Consider the following 9,914-nt stretch of genomic DNA (forward strand, 5'->3'; position numbering starts at 1 on the left):
GCTTTGGGGGGAAATAACCATTACGATTTTAAAAAAAAAAAAAAAAAAAAAAAAAAAAAATGGGGGCTGGTTTGTGGCATGGTGGTTAAGGTGCTAGACGCCCACATGGCTGACCGCAGTATCATCCCAAACCTGATGGCTTTAAAATCATGCCAGCACATTTGCATGTGTACCCAAAATCCCAGCAGGAGATTGGAAGAGGGGGTGATTTGATTTCTCATTTTCCCTGTCACTGTCTCTTCTCTCTATCTCTTTGGTGGGCACATACCTTATGGCAAAAAATAAATAAAAAACATATAAATTAAAACAGCTAACATACCATCAATAGGAATACCAATGGATAAAAGTCATTTTCAAAAACATTTATATTATCAAATAAAACTACACACAAGTCCTTGGTTCAACAATTTTATTTCTTTAATAGTTACACAAATTCCTAAATTTCCAACATATATTTACCAAAAACTTTGTATGTTACAAGCAGAATATCTTATAATATTCAAAAATGAAAAATACTACAAGGATCCGCCAGCAAAGCAATGCATAAATATATTTGAGTATATTATATAATGAAATAAAATATCATAAGAAGAATGAACAATCTATTAACCATATGTAACAATATAGGTGAATCTCACAAACTGTTCCAAAGTGATTAAAAAAAGCACTACAATATTTTATTTTAAAGTAAGAGTAAAATTTATTTGATTTTCATTAAGTGTTAAAAGAATGATTAATAGAAGTCTGGATGTGTCTGTAAGGGACACATGGAACTTTGAGAGTCTGGAAATATTTTGTTTATTAGGCCAACTATGGTGTGGTGGGTAAGGTGACTGAATCCTACATAGCTGACTGTGTGGCTCAAGTCCTGGACCTGGTGATTTGAAAAACACACTGGGGATTCTTCCCTAGATCTCCCATATAACCCTACCAGCATCTTGATTTTGGACTTCCAATCTCCAAAATTCTGATAGGATAAATTTACATTGCTTTAAACTATCCAGTGTGTGATAATTTGGCATAGCATTCCTAGGAAACTGATACACCCACTAAGAGTTATAGATTTAAATTGATAATTGAGATCTAAAATTTAAAATTGCCAGCTGGATCTATACATAGAAAGCTATCAAGCTAAATTTCAGACTAAAATTAAAAATTACATAAATCAAGAAAGATTTAGTATACATAGATTGGAAGTCTAACCATTATAAAGATACCACTTTCCTTCAAATTCATCTCTACATTAAAGATAGAACCAAGAAAAATCAGAGCAGATATATTTGCTGAGCTTGATAAGCTCTTTAGGAATTTTGCTCAAAAATGCCAATAAATAAGAGTTAAGACACTCTTGGAGAAATAGAATAAAGTAGGAGCAGTTTTTCAACAGGATATCAATAATTTTTATAAAGCCACTGGGTAAGTCATATGATACTAATATAGATTAAGCATAGACAAGAATAAACAAATAGACAAATAAAAATAATTGACAATCTAAAACCGGATGTATGCACAAATAGATTAGTAATTGATGGTAAAGGTAGCACTGTTCAATAGACTGGGGGAATAACAATTATTATTTCAATAAACTACTTACTACCTTGACATGCTCTTGGGAAAAAGAAAAAAGAAATCTGGTACTGATGGTACAACATTCACAAAATCCATTCCGGTTTGAATCTTTAAGTGAAAGGCAAAAACGATACCTCTTTGGTATCAAAATATATCATAAGAAAAAGATTTCTTAAGGAAGACACAAAGGCACCAAATACAAAGGTAAAGCTTGACAAATTGAACGATGGACACATGAACTACATTTACAAGTTCAGTTTCTCAGCTGTGGTGGCCACGTTTTGACTGCTCACTGCAGGGCCAGACGATGCGCAGAGCACGCACTTCTGTCAGACACCGCCCCTACAGACCACTGCTGTGGGATGGGTGCTGCTAGATGCAGAGGGCAAGAGATTTAAATATGTAACTGTCAAAAAACTTCACACGGAATATATGAAAACTTCTACCAATCAGTAAATAAGATATGGGACTCCATTGAATAATGAACTACAGGGACCAGAAGTTGGCGTAAAGGCTATGTCGCTGGACTCCCATGTAGTCCACCGCAGTTTGAGTCTCGGACCTGGTGGCTTAAACTCAAGACGGGCTGTGTGTGTGTGCGTGCCCAAGATCCCGAGAGGAGAATGGAAAAGGGATCATGGCGTGGCCATCCCCCCCGGGAAGGGAAGGTGTGTGGGGGGGTGAATTCTCGTTTTCTATCTCTCTGTCTCTCTTTCTGGTGAGCGCTCGCGCCCTATAGAAAAACCTCTTCCAAAACAAAACAAAAACATAAAAAGGAAAAAAGTAAGTAAGAAAGAAAAATGAACTACAGATTTAAACTCTAAGCCTTGAGAACACCTTGCAAGTTAGGGAGAAGTCAATGGAGGAAAGAGCTATAGAAAACTAGATCACAGGTAACCAGTGGAAAACAATTCCATGTCTTTTAGGACTTTCTATTCCATATGAGAAAAACACAGGTGACTCTAAGCCTGGAGGTAATATGGATTGATCTCATTTCATAGGAACCGCTTTGGTTGCTCTGTGGAGACAAGCTACAGATTATAAAAAGAAACACAAAAATCAGTTAGCATATAATATTCATGTGAGAGATGAGAGAGTTTGGACTAAACAGGGAAAAATTAAGTTAAAATTTATTAAGATAAGTCATACCCTGAGAATAGAGCTGAGAGTATTCGTTATTTGATTTAATTTTATGAATAGATGTTCTGTAATAGCTGAAATAGAAAATACAGACACATGAACAGACATGAAAGGCATGAATATAAATGTCATTTTGTGCTTCTTTTGGTATGTATAATCAATCTTTTATGGAAGACATTTGGCTATCTGAGCCTGAAAATTAACAGAGATGCTATAGATAGAGAAAAATAAGAGATCTCTTACTTTTACTTCACAGGCAGGTGAGTAGATAGAATAGTTGATAATCTAATTTTTATCTCACTGGTAGAAGAGAAAGACAACTAACTGCTGATACTGAAACAACTACTGCCGATACTCCAAACCACAAGTTTTTGAGAGATGAGTGATGATCCAAGATAACAAACATCACAGCAGAGAGAGAGTCTATGAGAAAGACCATATTTGACAGTTAAGATACATGGGGCCAGCAAGGAGGCATAGTGGTTAAGGGCACTGGACTCCCACGTGACCAACCACAGTTCAAGTCCTGTACCAGATGACTTGCTTTCTCTCTCTCTCTCTCTCCCCCCCCTCTCTGGTCAAACTTAAATAAACAAAGTTAAATAAAAAATAATTCTTAAAAAAAGATACATTGTTGGCCTTGTTAGAAATGTTTTATCATAGAGGTTGAAGAAAAAGTTGGATTGAGCAGTAGAGATTGAGGAGTGATTGGAAATCAAAAAACAATTGAGGCTTTAAAATGTAAACATAGTAAAAATGAAGAATTTGGGATGATTTTGTGTGTGTGTGTATATATACATACACATAGTAGTTATTATATATTTAATAATCTAAAATTCTTCACTTTAATTATTTTTACATTTACCCTATGTTTATGAGTGTCGGTGTTTGCACATGTGTTATTTTCTTTCCAAGAGGTAGGCTGAAAAGAGGGAAAAGGTAGTTGGAAGGAAATGAAGAATTATAATAATTATGTTATTTTCAGGTGAGAAAGTCATAGAGATATATGTGATATACATAGTACATAGCCAATTTATGTTATATGTGATATATACACTGATTGAAAACAGTGCCAGGAGGACAGATGATTAAAAATAAAGCAGAGAATGAGTGTAATTGGTAGAGCAAAAACTTGAATTAGACAAAAAAAAATGGGATAAAAGTCAAAGACCAAGGAGCCAGGTGGCAGCACAATGGAGATTCAACTGAACCCAAATGAGAAGATCCCAAGCTTGTGTCCTGGAATCTCCTGAGCACACTGGTGTGCATGAGCATGCTTGTGCTTGGGAGCCAGGCCATCTGACACTAGGGGTGGGTCACAGCGTGAAGACCCTATTGGGGTGCCTCTCTCCTTCTATCCCTCTCTATCACTCTGGTGCATATCCGTATATATACTTTTAAAATAATCACAGATTGAAGGGAATGTTAGTTGCATCAATATTAAATATGTGTCAACTAATATGCAAGTAATGTTTTATTATTTTTAAAAGCTACTTATTTTTTTTTAATTTATCCCCCCCCCTTTTATTTATTTGACTAAAGAGAGAAAGAGGAGAGAGAAAGTGAGAAAGCAAGCCACCAGGTCTGGGACTCAAACCGTGTTTGGTCATATGGGAGTGTCCAGCGCCTTAACCACCCCAATTTTCTTATTATCTTATTCAAAGCCTACAGAATGACAACACTACCTTGGATGTATTGATTTAAAAAAAAGAAAAAAAAACTGATCTTTACTGTGGTTAATTAATATACTGAAGATCTTAGAGCTGCAAAGTGATAAAGCTTTTATTAAAAACTAGATCTATGTCAGTTTCACAGCCCAATATTACGAGATCTCACGTGGCTGACTGCACAGAGAAAATTCCAGCCCCTGACAACTTAAAAAAACTGTGGGGGTTGGGGAACGAGGGCTGAAGATGGGTAGGCAGTAGCAGTGATTAAGGTTCTGGACATCCACAGAGCTGACTGTGGTTTAAGTACCAGACCTGGCCACTTGTAAATCATGCTGGGCATGTGTGAATGCATGCCCCAAATCCCAAGAGGAAAGTGGAGGAGAAGGGATTGTGGCATGGCCATCTCTCCTCAAGGATGATTTCTCACTTTCCTTCTCACTTTCTCTCTGTTTCTCTCTGGAGCATGCATGCACCCTATGGCAAAAACAAAACAAAACAAAACTTATGAAACAAAACAAAAAAACATGTTGGGCACATTTGTGTGCGTGCCCAAAATTCTGATGGAATGGAGAAATGCAGGAGAGGTGATTGACGCATGACCATGTCCCAGGAGTGGGGTGGGGAGCTTACTCCCTCCCTCTTTTTGTATTTGTTTGATGAGTACATGAACCCCCTGGCTTGTAAACAAGCAAACAGAAACTAGGTCTGGTTGTTGAAATGCCTTTTTCTATGTACTGAAGTTCATTGGCTACGTAGTTTTCAAGCCAACCCAGACATCTGGTAGAAATTAAAATGTTACTGAAATAATTTCTAATTTCCAATTTGCATTGGTCCATCTATAATTACTTATTTCCCAGTAGCTTAAAAATACAAAAGTACAAAGGAATAGAAAGTAGGTCATTGCAAAAACTGTTGCAGAATTATTCTAAAATAATCTATAATTTCTTCTACCTCCTTCTGTTTCACTCCTAAACTCTTTCTGCTTTACTAAACTTATGCCTTGTCCAAGGAAAAAAGAGGTGAATGAAATAATGCCAAAATTTTTAAAATTAAAAACATAATCAGAAATATCAAAAGGATAAGGCTCTTTTTCTAAGAAAAATATTTTAATTAAAAAAACAAAAATAAATTAGTTGACATACATGAATTTTAAGAAGTAGGTCAAAAATGGCTTATGCATTAAATACAAATAAAACATTTTAAAGAAAGTTTTCCTGTCCTTGCTAGCTAGGAAGGTAGCACAATTACTATTGCAGGAATTTTCACTGATATTATTACAAATCAGGTTGCAGATATATTAAAATAATATCCTTAAATCTTTCCACTTATTTTGACCTTATTAATACAATACCCTATTGAATATTGCAGGATTTGTGATGGAGAGTGAGTTTCTAATACTTTGAATTTAGTTTGCATCTTCAGAATAGAGAGAATATCCAGACTTCAAAGGACCGTAATCCACTAGGAAAAAAATGAAAAGTTACGATCCTTTCCAATTGCAAGAATCACTATAGTGAAATGTTGCATATATCTCATTCTAGAGATAAGGAAATGCTTGAAATGTATTTACTATAAGCTATAGATAAGTGGATGAAAACTGACATAAATATCACTAAGATAGGATTGAGAAAAGAAACAAATGTTAAAAGTGGTTATGGCTTGAAAAATAAGGAAAACAAGTAAACATTGTGAACGAGATTGTTGTACTTCCATGGGCATAAAGCAAATTACTTTTAGTGGCTAGTCACTTAATTTAGATTAGTCTTCTACATAAGCAACAGTGAATCATTAGGGCACTAACTTTTCAAGAGGTTCATGGTACCCATGTAAGGCTCTTTTAAAAGGAGAAAAATTATAAAATCCCTTTCAAGTAAATATTAAAAATATATAATTACTTTTAAAAAGAGAATAAGAATGAATCATTTTGATCATATTTGACTTTCTGAGGTAAAACAAACTGTTTTAAGTTACTGACTAAATGCCATGCAAAGCAGAGATAGTACTGATATTTTCAAACTTATGTTCTAATGTACAGTTAATATATGGATTAGTAAAGTTCCAGCCTATTATTGAGCAGACTATTTGAAAATATTATAACATAGAACAGATCTATTACTTTTTAAAAATGATAAATACTGTATTAATAAATTTCTTTTAACTTCAGAAGATAATGAACATTTACTGTCAACCAAGGTATTAGGGTCCTTGGAATAGAATAGCCAATGTCTAAAAGTATGCAACTGGTTTTTTTTTTTAATTTAATGACCTGAGCTAAATGAATAACATTGTGTTTCTATTATGCTTTCAAATAATCAAGAGTCCTTAATCTATGTTTGAGCTGTGATTTTACTAGCAAGGCTTGGGCATTGGTAAGGAACACGTGTCCAGTTGAGAACACAGGACATCCATTCAGTATGCTCTTGCAGGAGAGTTATTATACAGGTGAATGCATATGGTTCTAATTAATAAACACTGACTCATCATATGATCCTGATAGCCTCATAAGATACCTCACTTCATCAGAACCAGTCTCACTGACTGAATAATTATTCATAACAGAATACATTGGAAACCCAATCATCATCAGCCAATTATAACATAAATTTCCCAAATTATGCAATTTCACACAAATATCTATAAAGTTGTTTAATGACAAAATACTTGTCAACTCAATTATGTATCTGATTGTTTCTGTAAATCCCTGAATTTAAATATTTAAAGCAGCATATAGTTCCTCCTGCAAACAGACTGGTCTCTGGGTGAAGTATTCTCTAATATACTAACTAATCACTCCACGCTTAAATCCCTATATCCACACTTGTTTCTTTTTAACTTTGTTTAAATATTACATTTTTGATTTCATCATTTTAGTAATTTCTTTGTATAGTGTATACTTTGTTATAAAACTAGTATATTTTTTCTTCTTGTTCTTTTGACTGTGCTTTTCTGTGACCTGAATCTTTCATCTATCTTTTCAAACCGTGTTAGTTTTTGTATTTTTTGTTATTTTTATATGTTTGCATAATTCTTATACTATTCTTTCTTAATTTTACCCTTATTTAAAGTGACATGTGTTAACTAAACCTCTTAATCAGTCCTCCATAAAACAATTGTAGATTTAAATTTTATTTATTTATTTTTTTGGAGAGGTTTTCTTTCTTTCTGTTTGCTTTGTTTTGTTTTGCTATAGGGCCCATGTGCTCACCAGAAAGACAGAAAGTGAGAAATCACCCCCTGGGGGGATGGCCAATAGCACAATCACTTTTCCTCCACTCTCATTCTGGGATCTTGGCCATGCACACACATGTGCCTGGCAAAAACAAAGGTAGATTATTTTAGCCTCATATTCAGAATACAGTGTGATAACTGGAAATTTTGTTAAATATACTTTTATGGAGTCCAGAAGCATTAGTCACTTCTTGAGGACCTGCCTTAATTCTCTTTTTTGAGTCTTTTTTTCTGTGTATATACTAGATTATTTTTTCAGTGTGTATATGAGATCATTCCATTTAGATTGGGATATATACTAAAGCAACAGGTTGCTACCTCTAAGCCTTATGCTGCATAAAGCTTTATAACTAAAGCTTACCTTACAGAGAGTTTGTCCTCATTTTTTATGACCCGCTAAACTGCCCAGCTCCCTCACACATGACTGCAAGTTCAGAAAGTGAAAAGCTTAGGACACTGTATCGGCGTGTCCAATAGAAACAAAGACTCTCACTTGGAGCTCTCCACATACATACATATATACATCACATATCTCTGATGGCTATCCTTTCAGAGGATCCTAGTATATCTAATTCTTCTTACGAATGGTACTGAAAATAATTTATTGCATGAAGAGATAACTTCTGTGGTTGTGGTAACTACCTGATTTCATCTGCTTATATTCCAAAGTAGTGAACAATTTTGTGAGCCACTACTGCCGTCTGCCTTTGTCTAAGTATTTTATATCAACTCCAAAAGATTTTACAGGGTCTTTTCTGTGAGTATAGGGCTATTACTTCTAGATTTTTTGTCATCCTAATTTCTTATTCAAATGTAGCTTCTGGGAAGAAAGGGGTTATTTGTTAAACTAAAAATGACTTTTACAAAGCAACATCTTACCACTCCCCTTTTCGTATTTTCCTTAAAACAAAACTTAGGACCATTTCATTTTAGAACGCTTCCTATAAATCTTAATACAAAACCAATTTAATGTTTTAATATGTAATGACACTATTTTTTAATAACTATTTAGACTTGAATGTTTTTTTGTTTTCAGCTGAGTTTTCTTTGAAAATTATTCTGAGTGGTTTAACCAATACTTATTTTTGTTTTATGTTAAATAAAAACAATCTTCCAATTGTCCAGGAAGTGGCTAAACCTGGGAAGTTCTCATTTGTCCATATCTAAGGACATGTATAGTAGTAGTACAATGGTTTGAATTGTTCCCCATAGTTCATATTTTGGAAACTTAATCTGCAGTCTAACAGAGTTGAGAGACAAGTGGCAATTAATATTGTTATCATAGGAACGAATTTATTATAAATACAGGTGCAGCCCCTTTCATCTCTCTCTTTCCAACCTGCCATCGCAGTCTACTGTCTTTCTTTATGGGATGACACAGCAAGAAGACCCATGCCAGATCATTTTTTTTTTATTATAAATTACCTAGTCTCTGGTATTATGTTACAGAAAAATGAAATAGTAAAAGTGGGTTGATTAGCAACCTCAAAAAAGATAGGTCTGAGACCTGACTCCCCACAAATTATGAAGATGACTTTATTTGCAAAGAGAGACTTTGTGTGTGGTATAATTAATTAAGGAACTAGAGATTAGACCAACTTGTGTCCTTATAAGGAGGAGAAGGAAAGATAACTTAGACACAGAGGAGACCCAGGAAAGAATGCCATGTGAAGATAAAGGCAGATATGGGAGGTATGCTGAAATAGCTGAAGACTACGTAGAACCAACAGAAAATGGAAAAGAGTCAAGAAAAGATTCTCCTCTAGCACTTTGAGAGAGCGTGGTCCTGCCAATACCTTGATTTCAGACTTGTGTCCTCCAAATTATACAAGAATAAATACATATGTTTTTAAAACTCCCAAGTTTGGGCTAATTTAGTGCTTTAGCCATAGGAAATGAATACATGTACTGTGAGTGGGACCCTTTTCCAGATCCAATGTGATTAGTGGACCATGAAATCCCTATTCCTGTAGAGCTGCCAGGAAAATTTATTGCCATCTCTAATTCTTAATTTTAAATCTTAGTTCTGCATTTTAGGTGGATGGAATCTTAAAAGGCAGTACTATACAGTGATATAACTAGAAACTTTGGAGGCAGACTACTTGAGTTCAAATTATACCTCTACCACTTCTTTGTGAGTGTGTGTGTGTGTGTGTGTGTGTGTGTGTGTGTGACCTTGAATAGGCTACTTAATATTTTGTTATCTGTTTTATCACCAGAAATGGGAATAATCATTGTATCTCTTGTGTGTTTTTAAACACAAATGACTCGATAACGTGGAGTACTCATATCTAACACGTACTACCA

The 9,914-nt window shown here is 34.6% G+C and overlaps 1 pseudogene; it reads right to left on the reverse strand.

Annotated features, from left to right (window-relative positions):
• Positions 1-9,914, reverse strand: part of LOC102487927 (proteasome subunit alpha type-1-like) — an 82,294-nt pseudogene that overhangs the window by 15,972 nt on the left and 56,408 nt on the right.

Source organism: Tupaia chinensis, unplaced genomic scaffold (genome assembly GCF_000334495.1).
Source record: "Tupaia chinensis unplaced genomic scaffold, TupChi_1.0 Scaffold140874_1, whole genome shotgun sequence".
Taxonomy (NCBI): Eukaryota; Metazoa; Chordata; class Mammalia; order Scandentia; family Tupaiidae; genus Tupaia; species Tupaia belangeri.